This window comes from Triticum aestivum, chromosome 2B, assembly GCF_018294505.1.
Source record: "Triticum aestivum cultivar Chinese Spring chromosome 2B, IWGSC CS RefSeq v2.1, whole genome shotgun sequence".
NCBI lineage: Eukaryota > Viridiplantae > Streptophyta > Magnoliopsida > Poales > Poaceae > Triticum > Triticum aestivum.
In genome coordinates, this window is record NC_057798.1 from 576,062,037 (window position 1) to 576,088,018 (window position 25,982).

The window sequence follows — 25,982 nt, forward strand, 5'->3', positions numbered from 1 at the left end:
TACTATGTTGTTTGTTTCTTTCCGGGTTGCTTCTCTCGTTAGCTTCGGTTTCGTTCCGGAGTTGTGAGGATTCGTTCGACTACGTCCGTTTGTCTTCTTCTTGGATTCGTTCTTCTTCCTTGCGGGATTTCAGGCAAGATGATCATACCCTCGAAATCACTACTATCTTTGCTATGCTAGTTTGCTCGCTCTTTTGCTATGCCAATGCTACGATGCCTACCATTTGCTTGTCAGCCTCCCAAATTGCCATGTCAAACCTCTAACCCACCATGTCCTAGCAAACCGTTGATTGGCTATGTTACCGCTTTGCTCAGCCCCTCTTATAGCGTTGTTAGTTGCAGGTGAAGATTGAAGTTTGTTCCTTGTTGGAACATGGAGATGTTGTTCCTTGTTGGAACATGTTTACTTGTTGGGATATCACAATATATCTTATTTAATTAATGCATCTATATACTTGGTAAAGGGTGGAAGGCTCGGCCTTATGCCTGGTGTTTTGTTCCACTCTTGCCGCCCTAGTTTCCGTCATATCGGTGTTATGTTCCCGGATTTTGCGTTCCTTACACGGTTGGGCTATAATGGGAACCCCTTGACAGTTCGCCTTAAGTAAAGCTCCTCCAGCAATGCCCAACATTGGTTTTACCATTTGCACTAACAACCTACCACCTTCCCTTGGGTTCTGCAGACTCAAGGGTCATCTTTATTCTAACCCCCCCCCCGGGCCAGTGCTCCTCTGAGTGTTGGTCCGAACTGAGCTACCTGCGGGGCCACCTCGGGGAAACTTGAGGGTTGGTTTTACTCGTAGCTAGTCTCATCTGAGTGTGCCCTGAGAAAGAGATATGTGCAGCTCCTATCGGGATTTGTCGGCACATTCGGGCGGTGTTGCTGGTTTAGTTTTACCCTGTCGAAATGTCTTGTTGTACCGGGATACCGAGTCTGATCGGAATGTCTCGGGTGGAGGTCTATTCCTTCGTTGACCGTGAGAGCTTGTGATGGGCTAAGTTGGGACACCCCTGCAGGGATTTGAACTTTCGAAAGCCGTGCCCGCGGTTATGGGCAGATGGGAATTTGTTAACGTCCGGTTGTAGAAAACCCGAAGTTGACCTTAATTAAAATACATCAACCGCGTGTGTAACCGTGATGGTCTCTTTCCGGCGGAGTCCGGGAAGTGAACAAGGTGTTGGAGTTATGCTTGACGTAGGTTGCTATAGGATCACTTCTTGATCATACTTTTATCGACCGTGCTTTGCCCTCTCTTCTCGCTCTCTTTTGCGATTGTAGCCACCATATATGCTAGTCGCTTGCTGCAGCTCCACCTCATTACTCCATCCTTCCTATAAGCTTAAATAGTCTTGATCTCGCGGGTGCGAGATTGCTGAGTCCCCGTGGCTCACAGATACTTCCAAAACCAGTTTGCAGGTGCCTATGTTACCGTGCAGATGACGCAACCAAGCTCAAGGAGGAGCTCGATGAAGATCTTGCCCTTTGTGTTGTTTCGTTCTAGTTGATCAGTAGTGGAGCCCAGTTGGGGTCGATCGGGGACCTTTGTCGCATTTGGGGTTCTTCTTTTATTTTGGTTCCGTAGTCGGACCTTGATTGTATCTGGATGATGTAATGCTTTATTCATGTAATTGTGTGAAGTGGCGATTGTAAGCCAACTATGTATCTCTTTCCCTTATGTATTACATGGGTTGTGTGAAGATTACCTCACTTGCGACATTGCTTTCAATGCGGTTATGCCTCTAAGTCGTGCTTCGACACGTGGGAGATATAGCCGCATCGAGGGCGTTACAAGTTGGTATCAGAGCCTTCCCCGACCTTAGGAGCCCCATTGCTTGATCGTTTTTAGCGGCCGAGTTGTGTCTAGAAAAATGTTTTGAGTCATTAGGAATTATATATCGGAGAGTTAGGAATTCTTTTTACTTCCCAGTCTCCTCATCGCTCTGGTAAGGCATCCTGACGTAGAGTTTTGACTCTTCTCTTCTCAAATTTCACTAAAAAAAATTTAGGATCACGCGGGTATCTTGGAATCGTTCCGATGGTTTTATGATGAGAACATTGTCTTGGTGCCTCCTGTCAGGGGTTTAGTGGAAGTGTCCCGGGGAGTTGAGCTCTGAGGTGTTGTCGTCATAATTTTATCGTTGCAGTTCTGGAATACCTGAGTTTAGTACGCCGACATCGAAAATCTCTTTTATGCAGTTGTTGGTGAGATAACCCCGATAACCCAGTACTGAGGTGAGTACGGGAGTATTGCCATGACTTGTATAACGGATGCTTTTCGAAGGTTGAGGTAGATGATTTCCGAAGGTTTCTTGGTTATGTGTTGAAGGATGGATACAGCTGGATGTAGGATTTGTTAGTTTGGGTGAGATATTATGCTTCCCCTGTATCCCCAACACCTGATTGCATAACCGGAAAATTTCGGAGGTTTCATAGGTGGGTATTCAAGTAGCTCTTAGGATATCTTTCCGACGGATGTATGATATGAAATTGGGGTTCGACGTCTAGTGGTCCGCCTATTCACGGTCGATTTTACAGTGGTCTCATTGTGTCTTAAAGAGTCCTTGGCTATGCCGACTCGGGGACGCTTCGTATGTCGTGTGCACTGCCTTGTACATGATGGTGCTGTACGATCGAGCCCGTGTAGGCCCCACCACGAAAACTTCGGACGAAATCTCTATCATATGTTTGTTCCGGCTTATTCTGCAAGCCAGTCCTTTGTTTTTGTTTTGAGTTGTGGTATTCGAGTTGCTTCAATGTCAAGTGTTGATTCCATACCTTTCCGAAATGGTGTTCTCATACTCCGATGTGAATACCAATCCTTCTCGACAATTGAGATTGTCATGTCAATCCTTTTCAACCGGCGTGTTTCTCTTCAAGTGGATCCGATCACTTCAACATCAGCTAGACCAATTATCATTTCTTCTCAACGGTGTTTGTTTCATCCGTCTCCAAGTTGCCTTTGTTTTTCCCACCCTCCCTCCCTTTTGTTTTTCTTCAAGGACTAAGATTTCTTCTTCAAGTATCCATTTATTCATGTGAAGTCTCTCCATTCTTTTCCTTCAATGTTCTTATCCGGTGATTCTCATGAAGTTTCTAACGGAGCTTCAAGTTCGTCATTCTTCTTTCTTTTCTTCTCCGGTGGATTCAAGTCAAGATTTGTCGATTATATCCCCTTTTCTCGTTTCAAATACCTTCTCTTGACGATGCTCCTCATATTCATTCACTTCTCGCTATTTGTTATTCCGGAGTGCTCAAGATATCTCGAAGATTCGTGTTTCCACTCTGCATTCGTTCAAGCTCTTTCGAGATTGGTATCTTATTCAAGTCATTTAATTCAACCGGTGCAACATCTCTTTTAAATCTTTTCAACGGTGTTCTTTTGAGTGGGCCCTAACCCACAGGTCTTTTCCCAGGATCTTACCTGACTCTTCTATTTTCCTAGAGCTATCCTAAATTCTTCTCCAAGTTTGACGTAAGAATGAGTTATCATTAGTCAAATGCTTTTCTCCAAGATCTTTCAAATTCTTTTCATAGTTGGCTCAACCTCTTCGCTTTTGATTCTTCCGGTGTGCCTCAATAATTCTTGGTTGTGTTTCTCGTTGTCATTCTCATCATTTGAAGACCGAAGAAGAGTTTCTCTTTAATCTTGCTCTATTCTCTTCAAGATTCATGGTGCTAGCTTGTTGCCATCCTCTCATAATTGTTTTCGATTGTGAGAATCTTTTTCACCCATCAGGAGATATTCAAGAGTCTTCTCAGTTTGTCATCCGGAGTCCATCAATTCAGGTTTATTCATTCTCAGCCGTCAGTTATCATTCTCCTATCTTGCCGGTGCATCTATTGAATATCCTCTAATCAGTTCTTGATCTCTTTGTTCTCACGTATCTAGTTTGTCTCAAGCACCTTCGTTCATTTGCTAATTCTTACCGGTGATGCACCCCTACTTCGATCATTTTCAATTCTTACGGTGGTTCTTTCAAGATCTCTCTTCCTTGTTCATCATATCAATTCATTTGTTGTTCCAATCCTACCGGTGGTTCGTTGAAGACCTTCTCAAGTTTACGCTATATCTCTTTTAATCCTTTCTATGAGAATAAGTAGTATGCCAAATCCGTTGATTGTCGTCAATTTAATTGGTGAAGGATAAGCATAACATAATTCTTATTCTTGTTCATCCAAGTGATTAATTCTTTATTCCGGAGGCCCTTAAAATTCTCGGTCTCATTTGTTTCATCTTCTCTTTTTCCCGGAGTTCCAAGCTCTAATTATCACGGAGATCCATCTAAATCGTTGCAAGGATTCACCTTGTGTTTTCAATTTCTCTTTCTTTTCATTCCTTTTGTTTACCGGAGTTCTTCATGGAGGTTCTACATGATGGTTCATCAAGGATTTAATTCCCTTCTCAAAGTTTTCATCGAGATTCTTTCCTAAGGAGCAAAGCTTTCTTTATATGGTAATCCGGAGTGCAATTCTTTCTACCATATTTTGGAGGTGGTATTATGTCATTCTTGATAATTTGAGTTCATGTTCCATGATTCACATGTTGTTAAGAATGAGTTATTTTTAAATCCATCAACCTCGTTGTTGGAGTTATCTTGTGTCATATTTCACCTAAAAGCCTTCCATTGGGAATGTTGCTATTTGTGGTGCTTGCCAATGATCCAAGTTATCTCTTTATCATCTTGGTGGAAGAAGTTTTCATCTCTTCGTTGATCTCAAGCAAGCAATTGTTTCCGTTAGTGGCCGGTTGTCACCTCATAATTTTGAGATGTTTTCCATAAGCCCACTACAAGCTTGTGCTTTTCGTTGTTGATTTTCCAACAACTCCGTTCAATTCTTCTTTGCAAGGATGCTTTCCAAACTCATTTGTGGCAGAAGTTGGCATTTTCTTCTCCATTCTGTTATTCCAATGATATATCTTCTATTATTTCTTTCAGAGGCATTGTGATGTTGCTCTTTTCACTCACCATCTCGATTCGTGAGGATCGTGTTCTTTTCTTGCTTATCCATTTAACTGGAGTGTCGTGTTTTCATTCGAGTTCTCTAATCTTATCAAGTTTTCCCTCCTTCCTCAACTGGAGAGCTGTCTGAAATCCTTCTTACCCATTGTGTCATTCTTTCAATAGTTCCGGAGGCAGTGTGTTGTTGATTTCATCAAGTAACATCCCATCTTCTCAAGTTCATGTTCTATTCCTTCCATGTTCAACCGGAGTACTGCCCGAATTCTTCCCCTCTCATCTTGTTTTAACCGGAGTGGTTTCGAATTCTATCTTGTCCATTAAACTCTTGATTCATGTCTTTGCAACCTTCAAGTTCTCGTAATGTTCCTTGTTCCTTTTTTTTCTAACGGATTGTTTGCAATCTCGTTCCTCTCAGTTGTGCTCTTTCTTTTAAATTGCTCAACCTCTCAAGGTTCTTTGGTTTCACTCATTGGTCGAAGAAGCAACTTAGGTTTACCTCTTCTCTTCCTCTTCCGTTTCTCTCCGCTGCCATCCTAGATCTCGGGACGAGATCCTCTTGTAGTGGTGGAGTGTTGTAACGCCCCGAGACCGACGCTCCAGAAGACTTCCAGCTATTCCAAGTTTCGTCGTGTGATTTTTTTTATTTGTTGCATTCATCCTTGCATCATGTGCATTGCGTCATGTCATCATGCCATCATGTCATTTATTTTTTTAAAAACTCAACTAAATAAATCGTATGGATTTTTTTTCGATCCATTTAAATCGAGGGACTCACATGGTGACTTCTCTTTATAACATATCCTCCAATATTAGGGAGCTATATTAAATATTCCACTATTTTGGAATCACCAAAACACACTTACAAATAATTTCGTTCCTTTTCTGCTTCAAGTTTGGTCTCCAACCTTGCCAATATTTATTTCATCATTTTCCGGAACTCCACCAAAAATCCGAACATTTTTGGACCTTCCTTTCATCAAGTACTAGTTCAAACCCATTTGATTTTCAAATGAGTTTGAATTTAAATCTTTCGATCATGCCCACTTCTATTTTTCCTGGATCGAGCTCATTTTTGTGAGTCCGGGAAAATTATCTCCATGCGCAAATCCTTTCCCTAACCCTCTCTTTCCTTTTCTTCTCTTTAATTGTTTTCTGCTAAGAAAATATAAGAGAGAGAGAGAGAAGAGGGCCGCTTCCCCGCAGCCCATTTGACCCAAGGCTAAGCCGGCCCAAGGCCCAGCCACGCCCCCTCTAACCCTAGCCCGACTCCCTCCTGTCGATCTCTCCCTCTGTGCCGCCGCCACACGCTCATCGATCGATTCCCTCTCCTCGCGCCCGACCCCCATCTCCTCGCGCAGCGCATCACCGATCCCCTCGCGTCCCTCCTCTCGATCTCTCCCTCTCCCTCGCTCGTGCCCCCATCCTCACAGGGAGAGAAAGGGGCAGAGCCCTCACGCGCGACCCCGCCGCCGAACCTTCTCCGCCTCGCGCCTCCACCTCCGTCGCCCTACCTCGACGCCCGCACCTTCGTCGGCCTCGGCCTCCCGCGGCTGCCGCCGCTAGCCCCGCTGCCGAGCTCTCCACCGCGCCCGAACTCTCCCTCCACCCGCAGCGCCCGAACCCATCGCCCCTCTCAGCCTCCTGCGCCCGTGCCCCTCCTCTGCCTCGTCTCTGTTTCCGGCCGTCGAGAGCGAGCAGCTCCGTCGGAGCTCGTCCCCGAGCGCGCCCAACCTCCTCCCTCGCCCGTGGCCTCCTCCTCGTCGCCTCTGCGTGCGACCCTGCTCCCGCGCGCCTCCTCGCCCGCGCGACTCCTCCACCAAGCAGCCTGCCGTGCCCCGTCGGTCGCCTGACTACCCCTTCCCTCGCCCGTCTCCGGCTAGGTCCGAGGTCTAGGGACCGGGTCCTCCTCATCTCGGCCATCCCCGTCGTCTGCCCCGCGCGCCGCCCTGTGGCTTCGCCTCCCGCAACCCCGCGGCGTCGCCTCGCCCTTGTCCCGCGTTGCCTTGGCCAGCCCTGTGCTGTTGTTTGCATCCGCAAAGACCCGAGGCATGAGTGTGCTCCACTGCTAGTTTCATGGACGAAGAGTACCTCTACGATGACCCTGGATGTCTACGAGCGTCAAGTACCACTACAACCCATGTTCGACTACGTGGATTCGCCAAGTACTACGACCACCGCGTTCCATTTCGTCACTGTCAAGGCCGAGAGGACGTCAAGTACCATGAAGACGAGGACCCGTGTACAACTACCGTCGACCTGAACAACTACGAAAACATGTACCATCTACCGTCGCCCGAAGACCCGTGTACCACTACCGACGCCGTGTACGACTACTTCCCACGACAACAATTGAACAACTACTTCCACTACGCCCGAATACCGTGGATGCGACAAGTTCCTCTCCGGACATGTACGACTACCGTTGCCAAGATCGCGAGTACCTCTACCGTCGCCGTGAACAACTACTTCCCTCGATGGCTCGAAACGCGTTCCGCCCCGAACGCACGCTTCGAAGGTATAACCCCGAGACGCCGTCCGTGGACCGAATGCATGTGTTGTATGAGATGCACCCTATGTTTGCACCGTGCCCGTTTGGTTCATGCACATTCCTCCTCGTTCGCCATGCCGATGAACCGTGGGAACCCGGTAACCGGGATCACCCCACCATCTCTAGCATGTTCCGCACATCCGCACGCCTCCTTTTGCACCGGTATCTCCATGAGTTACCGTGACCGGAATGTTGCCGTGGCACCATTTTTGTTTCGCCGCCGTGGAACCCTTTTTGTTCCGCCATGGTGACCAAATGCTTCATAACATGCTCATGTCAACATTTTCATAAAATTGCATAAAACCTGTATATGTCATCCGCATCATGATAACAACATTTAAAATGTTTAAACTTGTTGTTGCATTAAATTGCTAAATGCATATGGGGATTTACCGGATTTGTTGTTTTTATATCCGGCCCCATTTAAATTGTTTAGACGGTATAGTTTATATTATGCTTCACCTCTTGCCATGTTTAACAACAGTTAATATTGTTGGGTAGCTTAAACGAGAGATAACTAAATAATTGATGTGGTGTTTCGTCAACATGCACCTCGTTGCATATTGAGCTCCACTTAACTTGTAGTATTGTTTGTTGCACTTTGCCATGCCATGCCTCATTAAATCGGACATGCATCATACTCGTTTGTGCTTCATGCCATGTTGATGTGTTGGTTGTTTACTATGTTGTTTGTTTCTTTCCGGGTTGCTTCTCTCGTTAGCTTCGGTTTCGTTCCGGAATTGTGAGGATTCGTTCGACTACGTCCGTTTGTCTTCTTCTTGGATTCGTTCTTCTTCCTTGCGGGATTTCAGGCAAGATGATCATACCCTCGAAATCACTACTATCTTTGCTATGCTAGTTTGCTCGCTCTTTTGCTATGCCAATGCTACGATGCCTACCATTTGCTTGTCAGCCTCCCAAATTGCCATGTCAAACCTCTAACCCACCATGTCCTAGCAAACCATTGATTGGCTATGTTACCGCTTTGCTCAGCCCCTCTTACAGCGTTGTTAGTTGCAGGTGAAGATTGAAGTTTGTTCCTTGTTGGAACATGGAGATGTTGTTCCTTGTTGGAACATGTTTACTTGTTGGGATATCACAATATATCCTATTTAATTAATGCATCTATATACTTGGTAAAGGGTGGAAGGCTCGGCCTTATGCCTGGTGTTTTGTTCCACTCTTGCCGCCCTAGTTTCCGTCATATCGGTGTTATGTTCCCGGATTTTGCGTTCCTTACACGGTTGGGCTATAATGGGAACCCCTTGACAGTTCGCCTTAAGTAAAGCTCCTCCAGCAATGCCCAACATTAGTTTTACCATTTGCACTAACAACCTACCACCTTCCCTTGGGTTCTGCAGACTCAAGGGTCATCTTTATTCTACCCCCCCCCCCGGGCCAGTGCTCCTCTGAGTGTTGGTCCGAACTGAGCTACCTGCGGGGCCACCTCGGGGAAACTTGAGGGTTGGTTTTACTCGTAGCTAGTCTCATCTGAGTGTGCCCTGAGAAAGAGATATGTGCAGCTCCTATCGGGATTTGTCGGCACATTCGGGCGGTGTTGCTGGTTTAGTTTTACCCTGTCGAAATGTCTTGTTGTACCGGGATACCGAGTCTGATCGGAATGTCTCGGGTGGAGGTCTATTCCTTCGTTGACCGTGAGAGCTTGTGATGGGCTAAGTTGGGACACCCTGCAGGGATTTGAACTTTCGAAAGCCGTGCCCGCGGTTATGGGCAGATGGGAATTTGTTAACGTCCGGTTGTAGAAAACCCGAAGTTGACCTTAATTAAAATACATCAACCGTGTGTGTAACCGTGATGGTCTCTTTCCGGCGGAGTCCGGGAAGTGAACATGGTGTTGGAGTTATGCTTGACGTAGGTTGCTATAGGATCACTTCTTGATCATACTTTTATCGACCGTGCTTTGCCCTCTCTTCTCGCTCTCTTTTGCGATTGTAGCCACCATATATGCTAGTCGCTTGCTGCAGCTCCACCTCATTACTCCATCCTTCCTATAAGCTTAAATAGTCTTGATCTCGCGGGTGCGAGATTGCTGAGTCCCCGTGGCTCACAGATACTTCCAAAACCAGTTTGCAGGTGCCTATGTTACCATGCAGATGACGCAACCAAGCTCTAGGAGGAGCTCGATGAAGATCTTGCCCTTTGTGTTGTTTCGTTCTAGTTGATCAGTAGTGGAGCCCAGTTGGGGTCGATCGGGGACCTTTGTCGCATTTGGGGTTCTTCTTTTATTTTGGTTCCGTAGTCGGACCTTGATTGTATCTGTATGATGTAATGCTTTATTCATGTAATTGTGTGAAGTGGCGATTGTAAGCCAACTATGTATCTCTTTCCCTTATGTATTACATGGGTTGTGTGAAGATTACCTCACTTGCGACATTGCTTTCAATGCGGTTATGCCTCTAAGTCGTGCTTCGACACGTGGGAGATATAGCCGCATCGAGGGCGTTACACAACATGAGACAAAAGGGGAACGCCGGAGGGCATAGGAGTGCCGGATTGCAAAACGGACAGCGGGGAAAATGCTCAGATGCATGAGACGAACACGTATGCAATGCAATGCACATGATGACATGATAAAATGCAACACGCAAGCGAATGACATGGCAATGACAGCGAATAACTGGCAAACACCTGGCGCATCGAATCTGGGGCGTTACAAAAAGCCTTGCCAGAAGTAAGCAATTTGAGGAAATTGTACGCAAGCAAGGAAGGCACCGGAAGAACCAAGGTGTTGGTTTTGAACGAAAGTTCAATGCCAATGGAGTTGAGTGGGAAGAAGATCAATACCCCAAGACAAAGTTTGTTCCTCAACAAGAGAAGTATGATCCTACTTCTTTCCAAGGGACACAAGCTCAAGATGATCTTCCACCACAAGACCACAAGCAAAAAGCAAGGATAAGCTTCAAGAAGAGATTGATGCATTTAAAGAAGCTCCTAAGGCCTTGGTCAAGTGGGTTCCCAAGACTACATCAAGTTCTACTTCATCAAGTACGACTACAACCCCAAGGAGTCCCATCAAGATGATGTGGATCCCGAAGAAGAAGAACTAGAGAGTTCTTCAGGGTGACTCTGCCAACACACTCCACTCATATCATTTTGCAAGAACAAGTGCAAACAACTTCCACATCTTGCACTAGTTCAAGGAGTCACAAACCCTCTTGTTGGTAAGACAAGGGACAAGGTAACCTAACGCTTTCATGGACATCATCTTGTGTGTACATCATTCTATGTCTATGGATATCCTTGTTTGTTCCTTGTGGGACTAACCCGTGTAGGTATTGAAAGTGCAACCCACTCCAATGGATTGCTCTGAATGATCTACATCAACATTGAGCATCCACATCTTCGATACCTACATGAAGTCATCATCGACAAAACCCAAGGTTAGTTCATCCCTCTTAGGGGGGATATCACATCTAGGGGGGAGCTTTACTCTAATAATTGTGCTAAAGCAACTCTAACGGTGTGAACACAACAATGCTTTATGTAAAAGTGGTAACCCCACTTGTGCTTAAACGATGAGTATGACCTATGATCAAATGTTCTCATTTGAGTCCTAAGTCAACTTACTCATATATAGATGACCTAGTCATCGCAAATTGCTTGATAGATGCTAGTGTGTTTGTGCATGCTTTGACACATATTTCATTTGCCATTTTATTATGTGAGCATGTTGGTTGCATATTTTACTCATTCGAGGACGTCCACTTGTTGCTTTGATTGTTTGGCTCTTTCTCTTTTGCCAAGTGGATGGACAAGAATGCCTAAGAACCTCCTCTAGCTATCTATGCTTTTCTCGTCTCGAACTCTATTCATGCTACATCACAAAGTTTGATCAAGTCAGATTCGAACCACTCTGTGTGAGGAGCAATCCGAGTCCCTGATTCGTCATAGACTTAAACTTCCAATACCTCTTTGTGCATTTCGGTATGACCGAGTCATCCATTTCGGTCACACCAAGTTCACTAAGTTGATCTAGGTTTTCATCTCGGTGCAACCGATTTGAACATTTCAGTCACACTGAGTTAGAGTAACCACTTGCTATTCTGCATCTCGGTGCCACCGAGTTGTTCCACTCGGTCACACCGACAGGGTCGGGATATATATATATATATCCACAAGTGAGATCTTGGAAATTTCTTTAAAAGCCCTCAACCCGCGCATATCCTGCTCTGCCTCCTCGGGTCTCCGGATCGTCTCCTCGCCATCAGCAACCTCCTGCAGCTGGTTTCTATCACCGTTAACGGGAATCTGCTCCACTGTTGCCGCCGTAGCAAACTCCCGCCGAACTAGGGTATGAGTTCGACCCCTTGTGCTCTCTTTTTCCTCCGATTCTAAGCACAAGGTCAATGCCATGATCATTGCCACGTATGAAATCAATATATCCAGAGAAAACTTCCTTTCGGTTAAGTTTGATTCGAAAATTTAGGGTTAGGTCTCCGTGAACCCATCTCGGACCGACCGAATTGTAGAAATCGGTCTCACCGATTTGGCTTAGGCCATTGCAAATGCGCTTTTCGGTCTGACCAAAAATTGCAAATCGGTGTGACCGAGTTCAATTCTCTGTGAAACCCTAGCAATCTCGGTGCCACCAAACTGTGACTCGGTCTGACCGAGTTCACTAGTTTAGGTTCCAAATGTTGCTTTGGTATCACCGAGTTTATCAATTCGGTAGCTCTGAAATCATTTCAGTAGAGAACTAAAACTAAGTTTTTGACTCATTTGTTTTGCAAAAATCTCTGCACTTTGTGATGCTCATCTACTCTACCTCATCTATATCTATTCACAGGGTTTGCTGTCAGTTTGCCTGCCAAGATGTCTGACCAGAGTGATAGCCAGAATAAATCTGAAGAGCAAGTGCAAATGACTGAGGGCACTAGTCCCTCAAGAAGCTATGATGAGGGTATCAGGAGCACACCAAGTAACTTGGCAAAGGCAACCACCAGGACAAGAAAGAAGAGAACCTCAGACTCTAAGGTTGAGGACGATGTGGCCGTTGAGGATGAGGCCACCTCAAAGAAGAAAGTGCTGAAGAAAGAGTATGGCACTGCTGCTACAACAAAGCCTGGTATGAACAAGAAAGCACCTGCTAAGAGACTGCCAACATCCAAGCCAAGGAAAGTTCCAACATGAGAAACCATGAAATTCACAATAGAATCAGATGATGGTAAGGCAGTTGGAGATGGGAAGAAGAAGAAGAAGAGGGCAAGAACAATATTTGCAAAAGTTCTTGGAAAGTCAACTATGGTAAGAGATTCATAAGAAGAGGAAGAGGAAGAGGATGCTGCACCAGCACCCAAGTCACAAAAGCTTATGGGACATGCAATCAAGTCAGGGGCTGCTACATCTAAGCCCAAACCCGCTCCCAAAGCTGCTGCTCAAACCACCAAGTTTGCACCCAAGAGAAGCACCAGAAATATTCCTGCTGAGGAGAAGAACAAGGCCCCAGTGCCTGAGATGGATGAAGAAGAAGATGCTGAAGCCCAAGTGCTCAGAAAGCTTAAACCAAAGATTCCAGACCACAATGACACTCATCCAGTGGCATAGGACATGACAGTCTGATCCATATGCTGTGAGAAGGAGAACTGCTGTGGACTATAGGTTCCACACCAAAGAACAACAAGATTTCTATGAGACCATCCTGCTTGACAAGAAGCCTATTGTCTGTGATATGAGATGGGTGGATTGGGAATATATTAAAGAGAATGAAGATCACTTTCCAGGTGTACATGACAACTTCAAATCTTGTGGAGTTGACAAGTTTGTTGGACAGAAGCTCACCAAGTGGAATGATGAGCTAATTATGCAATTCTACTACACTGCTCATTTCTATCCAGATGGAAGGATAGTGTGAATGTCTGAAGGTATAATACTACTGGAATCTGGCATTTTGTCGTCTGCCACCTCTTTGCCGTCTGCCAGCTGACGGCAAAGAGGCTCTTTGCCGTCTGCTTCCACAAAGCGGACGGCAAGAAAGTGCAGATGGCAAAAATGCTATTTGCCGTCAGCTTCTTATTTGCCGTCGGCCAGCTGATGGCAAAGAGCTAGAAGGTAGATGACAAAGAGCCAGGTGGGCCCCATAGGGCATGGCATGGCTAGGTCAGATTCTTTGCCGTCCGCTAGCGGATGACAAAAGAGGTGACTACTTTGCCGTCTGCTAGCAGATGACAATGTTAGTCCTTTGCCGTCTACTTGCAGACGTCAAAGAGGAGACGTGGGCCAGCCCTAACGGTGGCCCTCTTTGCCGTCTGCTAACAAACGACAAAGAAGGCCCACTTAACGGGCCGAGTCGTCTCCTCTCTCTCTCTCTCTCTCTCTCTCTCTCCCTCGCTCCCTCCCGCGCGCCTGCCTCTCTCCTCTATCGCCGCTGTCGCAGCCGCTGTCGCAGCCGCTGGCCATCCCCGCCCCGTCGCACCGCCGCGCCCCACCGCGCCCCATCGCCCCGCGGCCCCACGGCGCCCCGTCCCTAGAGTGGACTGCACCGGGCTGCCCCGGTGCCGGACCCCTCTCCGAGGTCCCTGCGTCGCCCCGCCCCGCTGTCGTCCTCCTCCCCGCGGCCCCTGCGCCGCCCCGCCCCACCGGCCGACCTCGCCGGAGCAAGAGGTAATTTTTTTTTCTGTTTTTTTCCTATTTTTTGTTCTCTATTTTCTTGATTTGTTTTAGGTTAGTGCTAGGTTTAGTTAGGTGTAGTTTTGAGTTTTTAGGTTTAGGTTAGTGCTAGGTTTAGGTGTAGTTTTGGGTTTTTATGTTTAGGTTAGTGCTAGGTTTAGGTGTAGTTTTTTCCTGTTTTGTTTTAGGTTAGTGCTAGGTTTAAGAAGAGGAAAAAGGAGAAGAAGAATAAGAAGAAGAAGAAGAAGAAGAAAAGGAAAAAAGAGAAAGAAGAAGAAGAAGAAGAAAAAGAGGGTTCCTCGGTGTCGATGGTACCCTAAATAGCAAGTATTGTCAGTGCGAGGTACATGTGGCCGTCAGTGTCAAATACTACATCCACGTCCCACAAGTGACACAGGGGTCCCGCGTCCAGCAACAACAGTTCTCGGCGTCGATGGCGGTCGAACACCATTGCGAATTTTCCTGGCAGCCTCACAGATGACAATTGAAAGCTAAGTGTTGAAACTTGAAACACCCAAACTAAATCAAGTCGGTTTGGTTGTTTGAAATTTCAAAACTTGGCTTTAATCCTCATCGCAAAGGCTGCCAGACAAATTCGCCAAGGTGTTCGACCGTCATCGGCCACCAGAACTATTGTTGCAGGACACCGGGCGCCGGCTTCCCTTGTGGGATGTGGATCTTGTGTTCAACGCCGACCGCCTCATGTACCTTGCACCGATGGTAGTTGCTATTTAGTTTACCCGGGGACGAGTGGGTTAGGGGGTTCCTCGGTGTCGATGGTACCATAAATAGCAAGTATCATCAGTGCGAGGTACATGTGGCCGTCGGTGTTGAATACTTGCTATGTTACTCATCTTTTGATTTAAATGTGAAGTTATTTCATCGCTGTGAGGGTCTAGTGGTCGACGAGGTCCGCCCCTGCGTTCGTTGGTGAGCACAAATGACATCTCCTCCTCCCCCTTCATTTGCTCTGTTTCGGTCTTCGTGCCAATGAAACTTGCTAGCTATAGGTGTCAATCATCAGTATGCGTAACCACTATGCGTCTCCCATTTGAAAGGGTTACATCTATAAATATGCATGCATTTGCATATTTATAATTGTGATTCTTTCAAATTGTCCAACGTTATCCATGGACAGCCTGAGTATGTGTAGATTGGGTTCGTTTTCCCATATGCTCTGCTCCGGATCCGATGCAGAATTTCGTTAGTGCCTCCCTATTGTTCTCCGGGTACACATCCTCTCTGCTTATTGCCGAGACGTGTATCAAGAGAACAACGGGGAGGTGCTGTCGAAATTTTGCGTCGGATCCGGAGCAGAGCATGGGAAAACGGACCCAATCTACACATACTCGGGTGGGATTAGGACCTATCTTTACCTATTAGCATGTTGGTTGCATGGACGTAATAAAACTGACAAACTCCATTAACTGATGGATATGGTTTGCTTAATTCTGTATATATGTCTTGTGTTTCCAGTAGGAAGTCAATATGAGTGATCATGCGTGGATGTACACCGGTTACACTAGTCAGAAAGTTTGGACCGAGGAATGGTTAACAAAAACCAAGGGGTTTGTAAGAGCCGTATTTGCAAATGGCCAGGAATTAAGCTGGTGCCCCTGTGCCCGGCACGACAACTATAAAAAGAGGGACGAGCTTGAAATGAATAAAGACCTACAGAAGTTTGGTTTTACGCCTGATTACACGGTCTGGACATTACATGGTGAGTCTGCCCAACGTGCCAGAGCCGAGGTGGTTCGTCGTCGCACCGACGAGCATGGTACCGGGACCGCAGACATAGTGAAAGACTTTAACAATGCTTGGGACTCGGACGAGATGGAGGAATCTGCAAAGGCCTTCACTGAAATGTTGGAGTCCTCAAAACATCCTCTCCACGAGCACACTGAGCTTTGGCAGCTAGATGCCATCTCACAAATTGTCGGATATCGGGTTCCGGCAAAACCCTTAAGGTTCGAACTCTGGGGTGCGCACGAAGATCTACTTCCTACCTATCCACGTCCCAACGCCTCGCCGTGAATCTAAGCTACACGATGAACAACATGAGGGACACGAGGTTTATACTAGTTCGGGCCACCGTTGTGCTGTAATACCCTACTCTAGTGTGTGTGGTGGTGGATTGCCTCTGGGGCTAATGATGAACAATACAAAGGAAGAACAGCCTCGCGAGGGGTGTTCTTGAGCTGGTGTGGTGTTCTACTTGGGATGGATTCGATCGTCTCTCGGAGATCCCCTCTGGATGAGATCCCCTGCCTACTGTGGTGGCTATCTCTATATATAGAGGCCCTGGTCCTCTTCCCAAATATTGAGCGGGAAGGGAGCCAACAATGGCCATTTTGAAGGGGAACAACTAGTACAAGCTATCCTGACTAAATTTGGTCTTCGACTACCAAAGGCACTGGCGATGACGCCGTCTTGGGCTCCACCGTGACCTCCATCCTGCCGCTCTGCTGGTCTTGGTCTCGTTGCACCGATATGGTAACCTTTGCTTGATGCCTCGGTACTCCGCGGCTGCGCTTGCCCCCTTTGCACCAAAGAGGAAACGAGGACACTGCGTTGGCTGGTGCCCGCCTGGCGCCCGCCTGGTCTTGATCGTCATGGCTTGCATCATGAGCACCTCGCGAGGTACCCCTGCCTTGATCTCTCCGCCTCCTCGCGAGCCTGCCTAGTGAGCCCGTCCCCTGAGGAAGCCTTGCATCGTCCGCCCCGCGAGGCTTGGCCGCTTGCGAGGGTCTTGAGCTTGGGTTGATGAAGACGGGCCGTACTGGGCCACTGCTTGAGCCATGCCGCAGGCTGCATGCAGGCAAGTATGGGGACCCCCGTTCCCAAAATGCCGACAGTAGCCCCTAGGCCCAAGGCACGCTCGGACTTGGCTTAGCAGCAAAGTGAAAGGGCGAGTGCAGAGCGCCGCGGGCCCCAATAGCCTGCGGCCTTGGTCGCCGCATGGTGGTTGATTGGACGTGGGCGTATTTGCTTCCCCACGCTGCCTCGGCAACTGCCCGATTTGACGAGTCCATGCTGCATGCAAAAAGAGTCATGATTACCTGCGATCATGGAGGCCGACGGTTGGCCTCCTCTGGACTATAAGTACGGACAGGCACGAGCTCCCGCAGTCCATCTCTTCTCGCTTCGCTAGCTCCTTCCTCCTTGCTCTCCCTTCATATTGCCGCCAATGGAACCGATCCACCGGTTCTCAGCCGAGGAGAAAGGAAAGGTCCTCCGGGAGGGGCCCGACCCGCTCCCGCTGAAGAAGCGGCCGGTCCTCGGCCGCCCCGACGAGGTTGTGAGGCTGGGGACACTGAGGCCTTGGTACGAGCGGCCACCTCCTGGGTTTCCGCTTACTCTCTACGCCCAGGCTGAGGTTCCTAGAGAAGGAGACGCCGAGCGGCGCCGCCCGTGCCGCCGGCGACGCTGATGAACCACGACAGTGCGTGTCATTGCTCCTGGAGTTCATGCCGTGAACTCCTTTCGCGAGCTTGTTCTCCATGCCGCCATGCCTCCGAGCTCCTGGATCTGCTTTCCTCCTTTCTTCACCTTCAAGATGCCGCCAAGGGGGCCTATCGAGATTTGGCTGCAGCACACCGACTGCGGTACCCCGGCGACCGGAGCGGAGGTTGAAGTCGTCGCTCCGGGCAAGGTCTACATGACCCGAGGCTGGGGCGAGATCGCCCAGGTCTGCCGAACAGGGGGCGCCCTCATGATTCATTTCGAATACGATGGCGCCTCCTTGATGCTCTTCAAGGTCTTTGACGCGGAAGGCCGCCGGCTGGAGTGCTGCCCCAGAGGAGTCAGCCAGGGCGTCGATGTGGCAAGGGCTAGGCCTGCCACCCGCTTCCCCAACAGCTCCTCTGGCAGTAGCGGTGATGCTTGGGAGTCCAGTGACTCTCCCGAGCTCTTCATGACTCTGGAGACGAGCGACAATAGCTACGTGCCCCCGAGCTTGCGTCGTGCTCGGAGCAAGGCAGCTGCATCAGGCCGCCGGCGCAGCTGATCTGGATGGGGTTGGCGCCGACCCCTCTTGGCCCACTGTTGATGATGGCGTCAGCCATGAGGGCGCGTGTAGTTAGGGCTTCTTAGGATTCACGTCTTTTGTTCCCTTCGATGAATCGAGGAAATACCCCGTGGGGGCATGTAAAGTGTCCACAATGCCTTTTGTCGATATTATCCTTATTATGAAGTGATGCAAATGCTTGTCCTGTTCCGGCTTGGTTCCCCCTTTCTAACCTCGAGACGACTTGGTGCTCTATGCTGACAGGTCCCAGTCCCTAGGCAGGCTTCAGCCGTCGCTGGTATGCCAGGTCGCAATGCCGTGGTCAAGGCCCGGAGGTGAGCGGCCTGAGGTCCAGTAAGAGCCCCTGAGGCGCGATGCTCAGGAGGTCCCCTTTATCGCTCAAGCAGTCGCCAAAAGGCAAGAAAGGAAGGCAACATCATGGCCACAGAGCCGTATTAGGTGGGGGTTCAGCATTACATCGATTAGCTATTGCAGGAGCAAGACTTATCTCGAAAGCATTGAGCCGTTCCTTCGCGAGGTGCCGGACTTGTGCGTCGGCAGCTGAGATGTTGCTGGGTTAAGCCTTCGTGAGCTTCTCCTCCCTCCTCCGCACTATCCTTCATGCTCTACGCCCTCAGGTCCCAGCCCTCGAGCGAGCTCAGCCGCCGCTGGTATGCCAGGTCGCGATGCCGTGGACAAGGCCAGGGGGTGAGGGCTAGAGAGCCAGTAAGAGCTCCTGAGTCGCGATGCTCAGGAGCCCCCCTTTTAATGCACGAGCGGATCGTACGGGTAAGGGAGAGAGAGAGCTCATGACGCCCCCACATTATTCCTTAAGTAGTCCCTGTAAACCAATCACGAGAAAAGCAAGGGTTGCCATTTCGATTGCCGGCCGGCCATTGGTTGCTCCGAGAGAGTGGTGAGGGCAGTGTGGGCCTGGTGAGGTGATGCTTGCGGGGCTGCCGCGGGCCAGAGCTTGACCACTCAGATTTGTCGACGTTGCAGGGACGGACCCATGCACAAGCGCCATGCCAGTGCGAGCGGCTCCATAGGTAGGTGTCAATCGAGCAGGCAATTATCACAAGCGGATTAAGCATGAAGAGCAAATAACCTTAGATAGATGCAGGAAAGATACATGCCACTGGGTCAGGCCCGAGCGGCTTGGGGATGATGCAACCCGAGGGGCGCCCCCAGCAAGGTAAACTGAAGACATAAGCAAAAGGGATACATGCCGCAGGGACAAACCCACGCGACCTGGGAATAATGCAGCCCTGAGGCACTCCCAGCTGAAATGAACTCCGAAGATATCACCTGATACCATTGTAGAGCGGGTGTTGAAGTAGCTGACGATGCACGGTGAAGAGGCCGATCCTCACAAGCCACCAGAGCCCTGAGCCTCGGGAGGCTCTGGGGGTCCGGGCGACTCCTCGAGGACCATCCCCATCTCTGCCAGGACCGCGTGGTGCCTGGCCTCCCGAGCTGCAAGAATGCTCCGCATAAGACACTGGTGAATAGCAGCCGCGTTCGGCAGGCCGAAAGGCATGCGAACATAGCTGTGTGGCGGACCCTCGCAGCGTCCCACACGCGAAGGCCAGAAACGCTCCTGAGACGCGACTCGGCCGAGCCTTGGGTAGTCGATGCAGACACGCAATCCGCCATCCTCGCCTGGATGGGGAGCTAAACCAGGTAGGCAGCGATCGCCGCGTATGACTCTTGATTCCTGCAGCTCCTGAGTGACCTTGGTGATGAACTCTTGAGGGTTGGGCCCTCCCTGCCCCATGCCTTCCTGAGGGAAACGTGCCGCATAGCAGACCTCGAAGTGGTGCCCGAGCGCCTCCCTCATGATCTTGGCAAAGTCTGAGGCCCTCCAGGAGAGAGCCCCCGAGCCTTGCCCGAGGAGGGCACCGGGCGCGCCTTCCTATGCGACGAAGGGAGGCGCCCCTTGCACGGGCGCAGATCCTGACGCGCCGCCTCCGGAGATGCCTACCTCTTGAGGCCTTGAGTTGGGTGATGTCTTCTTCTTCTTAGGAACTGCCTCGGGAGGGTTCTCACTCTTGCTGTCTAGGTCTTTGACTGATGCAGCTTGGAAGGCACGCTCGAGAGAGCAAACCGCATCCTTCTCTTCGCAGGGGACTGTGATGATTCCGCCGCTTCCCGGCATCTTGAGGACATCGAACCATGGTGAGTCACTGCCATGAACTTGGCTAGGGCCGGGTACCCGAGGATGGCATTGTATGGCAGGCGAATGTGGGCAATGTCGAAGTCAATGAGCTCGGTACGATAGTTCTTGCGCTGCCCAAAGGTGACACGGAGGCGAACCTGCCCTATCGGAGTGGTGGAGCCGTCAGTGACTCCTGAGAAAGGCTTGGTTGGCTGAAGTTGATCATATGCCACTTGGAGATTGTTGAACGTGTCGACGGATAGAACGTTGAGTCCTGTGCCGCCATCGATGAGGGTCCTGGTAACTTGCACATTGCTGATGACTGGGGAACAAAGCATTGGGAGGACACCAGCTGTAGCCACACACTTGAGATGATCCGCTGAGCTGAACGTGACGGCGCACGTGGACCACCTGAGAGGGCGCGTGGCCTTGAGCTTGGGGAGGATTGCATTCACCTCGCGAGCAAACTACTTGAAGATGCGCAGAGAGGCTAGGGCCTGGGCACCGCCCAAGATGCAAGCGATAGCACGTGGCTCCTGGAAGCCTCCAGCCCCCTCGTCCTGGCGGTGGTCGTCATTCCTCCTTGGCGGTGGTGGCAGAGGAGGAAGGCCTGCGTTGCCCTGCGAGCGATCCTCGCGAGGCTGATCCCTCCAAGACCCCTCGCGAGGCTGGTCCTGCGAGCGATCCTCGCGAGGTCGGTCACGCCACTCCTGGCGAGGGCCTCGGTCATCCCATCGTCCTCCACCTCTTCCTCCTCCTCGGCCGTAGCCCCAGTCGTTGGGCTCGGGGCATCGACCGGTGCGTCCTTCTCGAACGGCCCTGAGCTCCTGGCATTTGTTGGTGTTGTGGGTGTAGAGGTTGTGGTAGGCGCAGAATCGGCTACCCTTGGACGACTTCGGCTGGTCCCTGCTGCGCTTCGTGTCTAGTTCCGCTGCAAGCACAACTGCTCCTTTGTGCTTCACGTCCTTGGCCTTGGCTTTCTTCTCTTCTGGGTCAGTAGCTGAAAGCTCGAGAAGGGAGAGGCGCCCCTCCTTAGCCCTTGCGCACTTGGTCGCTAGGTTGAACAGCTCCAGGGATGTGCACAGATCCTCGTGGATAGCCAGCTCCTCCTTCATCTTGATGTCACGGATGTCGTCAGAGAACACTGAGATGATGGCCTCCTCGGTCACCTTGGGAATCTTGAGGTGAGCATTGTTGAAGCGCTGGATGTACTTCTGCAAGGTCTCTCCATGTTGCTGCTTGATGCGGCGCAAGTCACCCACAACTGGAGGACGGTCGCGAGTGCCCTGGAAGTTGGCGATGAAGCGGGTGCACATCTCGTCCAAAGAGGAGATCGAGCCGGGAGGCAGGTTCAGGAGCCAGGTGCGGGCACCATCCTTGAGTGCCATGGGAAACCAGTTCGCCATGAGCTTTTCGTCTCCGTTAGCCGCCTCGATGCCCAGCTCATAGAGCTGTAGGAACTCTGCAGGATCGGCAGTGCCGTCGTAGCAAGGAGGCAGATCTGGCTTGAACTTGCGTGGCCAAGCGACACTGCATAGCTCGGTAGTGAAGGCGCGGCAGCCTGTAGTGGCCACCGGAGCCCTTTGCAGATACGGGGCTTGCTCCTGGAGGTTCCCGCGCGCCGCCGCCAGGGGCAACACAGGGTCTTGACATGCTGGCGCAGGGATGCGATCTTGATGTGCTGGAGCGGGGAGCATGCGAGCGCCTTCTTGAGGACGAGGGATCTCTTGATAGCTCCTTTCCTATCGCACGGGCGTTGGACGCGGTGGGTCTCGTCCAGGGGCTGCGTGCCTTGGAGCCAGGGCACCTTCTTGGGGAGGAGGTGGCAGAGGCACCTCCTGAGCTGCATCGCCCACGCAGGACTGAGGTCGAGGCAGCGAGAGGGACGGCGCAGGAGAGCCCCCTGTGATGCTGACGAGCTCGGTGATGAGAGCGAGTCACTCATCGTAGAGGTCGTCGACGGGGTAGTAGTGCAGGAGCTCACGTGCCAGGAGCAGCACGGCCTGCGCGTCCATGGGAGCGCGACGAGCGTGAGACGACGAACCAGCTGGAGTTAGCGACGGAGAGGCGGTGCGGCCTTCCCGCCGCACCGAGGGATGCAGCAACGACGCATGCTGCTCGTTCCCTGCCGGGTCGGTGGCAGCGTTGGCGGCAGGCGACGGAGAACGACGGGGTGGCCCACCGACGGGAGCCGTCTGGGCGACGTGGGAAGCCTGACACTCGGCGCGAGCTCGGCGAGTGTTGCCATGGATGCGACAAATGATTGAACGTGGAACAGCGGAAGGAAGATTCCGGCGCACCCCTACCTGGCGCGCCAAATGTCGGATATCGGGTTCCGGCAAAACCCTTAAGGTTCAAACTCTAGGGTGCGCACGAAGATCTACTTCCTACCGATCCACGTCCCAACGCCTCGCCATGAATCTAAGCTACACGATGAACAACACGAGGGACACGAGGTTTATACTAGTTCGGGCCACCATTGTGGTGTAATACCCTACTCTAGTGTGTGTGGTGGTGGATTGCCTCTAGGGCTGAGGATGAACAGTAGAGAGGAAGAACAGCCTCGCAAGGGGTGTTCTTGAGCTGGTGTGGTGTTCTACTTGGGATGGATTCGATCGTCTCTTGATGAGATCCCCTCTGGATGAGATCCCCTGCGTACTATGGTGGCTATCTCTATATATAGAGGCCCTTCCTCTTCCCAAATATTGAGCGGGAAGGGAGCCAACAACGTTCATTTTGAAGGGGAACAGCTAGTACAAGCTATCCTGACTAAAGTTGGTCTTCGACTGCCAAAGGCACTGGCGATGACGCCGTCTTGGGCTCCACCGTGACCTCCGTCCTGCCGCTCTGCTAGTCTTGGTCTCGTTGCACCGATATGGTAACCTTTTCTTAGTGCCTCGGTACTCCGCACCTGCGCTTTCCCCCTTTGCACCAAAGAGGAAATGAGGACACTGCGTTGGCTGGCGCCTGCCTGGCGCCCGCCTAGTCTTGATCGTCATGGCTTGCGTCATGAGCGCCTCGCGAGGTACCCCTGCCTTGATCTCTCCGCCTCCTCGCGAGCCTGTCTGGTAAGGCCGCCCCCTAAGGAAGCCTTGCGTCGTCTGCCCCGCGAGGCTTGGCCCCTCGCGAGGGACTTGAGCTTGGGTTGATGAAGACGGGCCGTACTGGGCCACTGCTTGAGCCACGCTGCAGGCTGCAGGCAGGCAAGTCTGGGGACCCCCATTCCCAGAACGCCGACACAAATAATGGATTTGAAGGGTCAATTCAACTTGGGCAGAGAATCCTACAATGCAATGATGACAGTATTCGTACCATTTCTACCCAAAGGCCATGTGCTACTTCCAAACTTGTACCAGTCAGACAAAATCCTCCGTGCTCTTAAGATGCCCTATGAGATTATGCACTCAATCTCCCCCCCAGAAGATTATGCAAAGAAAGAACATTTTTCTGACGTTGATAATTCCAGGGCCCAACTATCCGGGGAAGAATATGAATGTGTACATGTCGGACTTAGGGTTCCGGCAAAACCTTGAGGTTTGAACACTGGGGTGTGCACAAAGTTTTGCCCCTACTAAATCTCGCTCTCAGCCTCGCCGCGATCCCTAAGCTAGCTCGATGAACTCACAACATAAGGGACACAAGATTTATACAGGTTTGGGCCACCGTTGTGGTGTAATACCCTACTCCCGTGTGGTGGTGTGGTGAATTGCCGCTTGGGCTGATGATGAACAATACAAGGGAAGAACAACCTCCTGAGGAGAGGTGTTCTTGAGCTGGTATGGTTGCTCGGGGGGAATTGATCTCTTCCCTCTACAGTGGTTGCTAGCCCTATTTATAGAGGCCCTGGTCCTGTCCCCAAATATTGAGCGGGAAGGGATCCAACAACGGCCAATTCGAAAGGGGACAACTAGTACAAGCTATCCTGACTAAAGGTGGTCTTCACCTGTCAAAGGCGCTCGTGGTGACGCCGTCTTGGGCTCCAAGATGACCTCCGTGCTGCCGTCCTGCTAGTCTTGGTCTTGTTGCACCGATATGGAAACCTTTGCCTGATGCCTCGGTACTCCACGCCTGCGCTTGCCCCCTTAGCACCAAAAGGGAAACGAGGATGCTGCGCACGCTGGCGCCCTCCTGGCCTTGGTCGTCATGGCTTGCATCACGGGAACCTCGTGAGGTACCCCTTGCCTTGATCTCTCTGCCACCTCGCGAGCCTGCCTGGTGAGGCCACTCTTGAGGAGGCCTTGTGTCATCCGCCCCATGAGGCTTGGACCCTCACGAGGGTCTTGAGTGTTGGTTGATGAAGACGGGCCATACTGGGCCACTGGTGGAGCCATGCTGCGGGCCACAGGCAGGCAAGTCCGAGGACCCCTGTTCCCAAAACACCGACAGTAGCCCCCAGGCCCTAGGCGCGCTCAGACTTGGCTTAGCGGCGAAGCCAAAGGACAAGTGCGGAGCACCGCGGGCCCCATCAGCTTGCGGTCTTGGCTGATGCATGGTGACTGATTGGACGTGGGTGTCTCCGCTTCCCCACTCTTCCTCGGCAACTGCCCGACTTGACGAGTCCCTGCTGCATGCAAAAAAGGGTTATCATTACCTACGACCGTGGAGGTCGACGGTTGGCCTCCCTTGGGCTATAAATGAGGAGGGGCGAGGGCCCTCGTCGCCCATCTCCTTTTTGCTCCGGCTGCTTCTACTTCCCTGCTCCACCTCCAGTCTTGACACCAATGGCGCTGATCCGTAGATTCTCGGCCGAAGAGAAGGGAAAGGCTCCCTGGAATGGACCCGATCGGCTTCCGCCGAAGAAGAGGCCGGTCCACGCCGCTGTGGTGAGGTCATCAGGCCAGAGACGACCAGGCCTTGGTGCGAGCAGCCACCTCATGGGCACCCGCTACTGCAGTGCGCCCCAGCCGAGGGCTTCGGAGAAAGGGGCGGCGAGCGACGCCGCCTGCGCCATGGCCGAGGTCGGCGTGCCGTGGTGGCGCACACTGTCCCCCTGGAGTCCACGCCGTGGACTCCTACCGTGAGCTCGTGCTGCACGCGGCGAGGCCTCCAAGCACTTGGATCCGCCTTCCTTCGTTCTTCTCCACCGAGATGCCGCCGAGGGGGCCTCTCGAGCTTTGGCTGCAGCATGCCGATTGTGGCACCCCGGCAACCGGAGCGGAGGTTGAAGTCATTTCCCCGGGCAAGATCTTCATGACCCAAGGCTGGGGCAAAGTTGCTTGGGTTTGCCGAACGGGGGGTGCCCTGGTGATCCATTTTGAATAAGATGGCAGCTCCGTGTTGTTCTTCAAGGTCTTCGACGCGAAAGGCCGCCGTCTGGAGTGCTGCCCCGGAGGGGGCAGTCAGGACATCGGCGCGGCAGGGGTTGGGCCCGCTGTCCACTCCTCCAGCGGCTCCTCCGGCAGTAGCAGCAGCGCTTGGGAGTCCAGCGACTCTCCCGAGCCCTTCGTGACTCCGGAGACGAGCGACGACAGCTATGTACCCCCGAGCTCTCGCCGCGCCCGGAGCAAGGCGGCAGCATCGGGCCGTCGCCGCCGCTGATCTAGATGGGGTTGGCGCCGGTCTCCCATGGCCCACTGTTGATGATGGCGCCGGCCACGATGGTGCGTGTAGTTAGGGCTCCTCAAAGTTCTCTTCTTTTGTTCCCTGCGAGGAATCAAAAAACAACCCGCGGGGGCGTGTAAA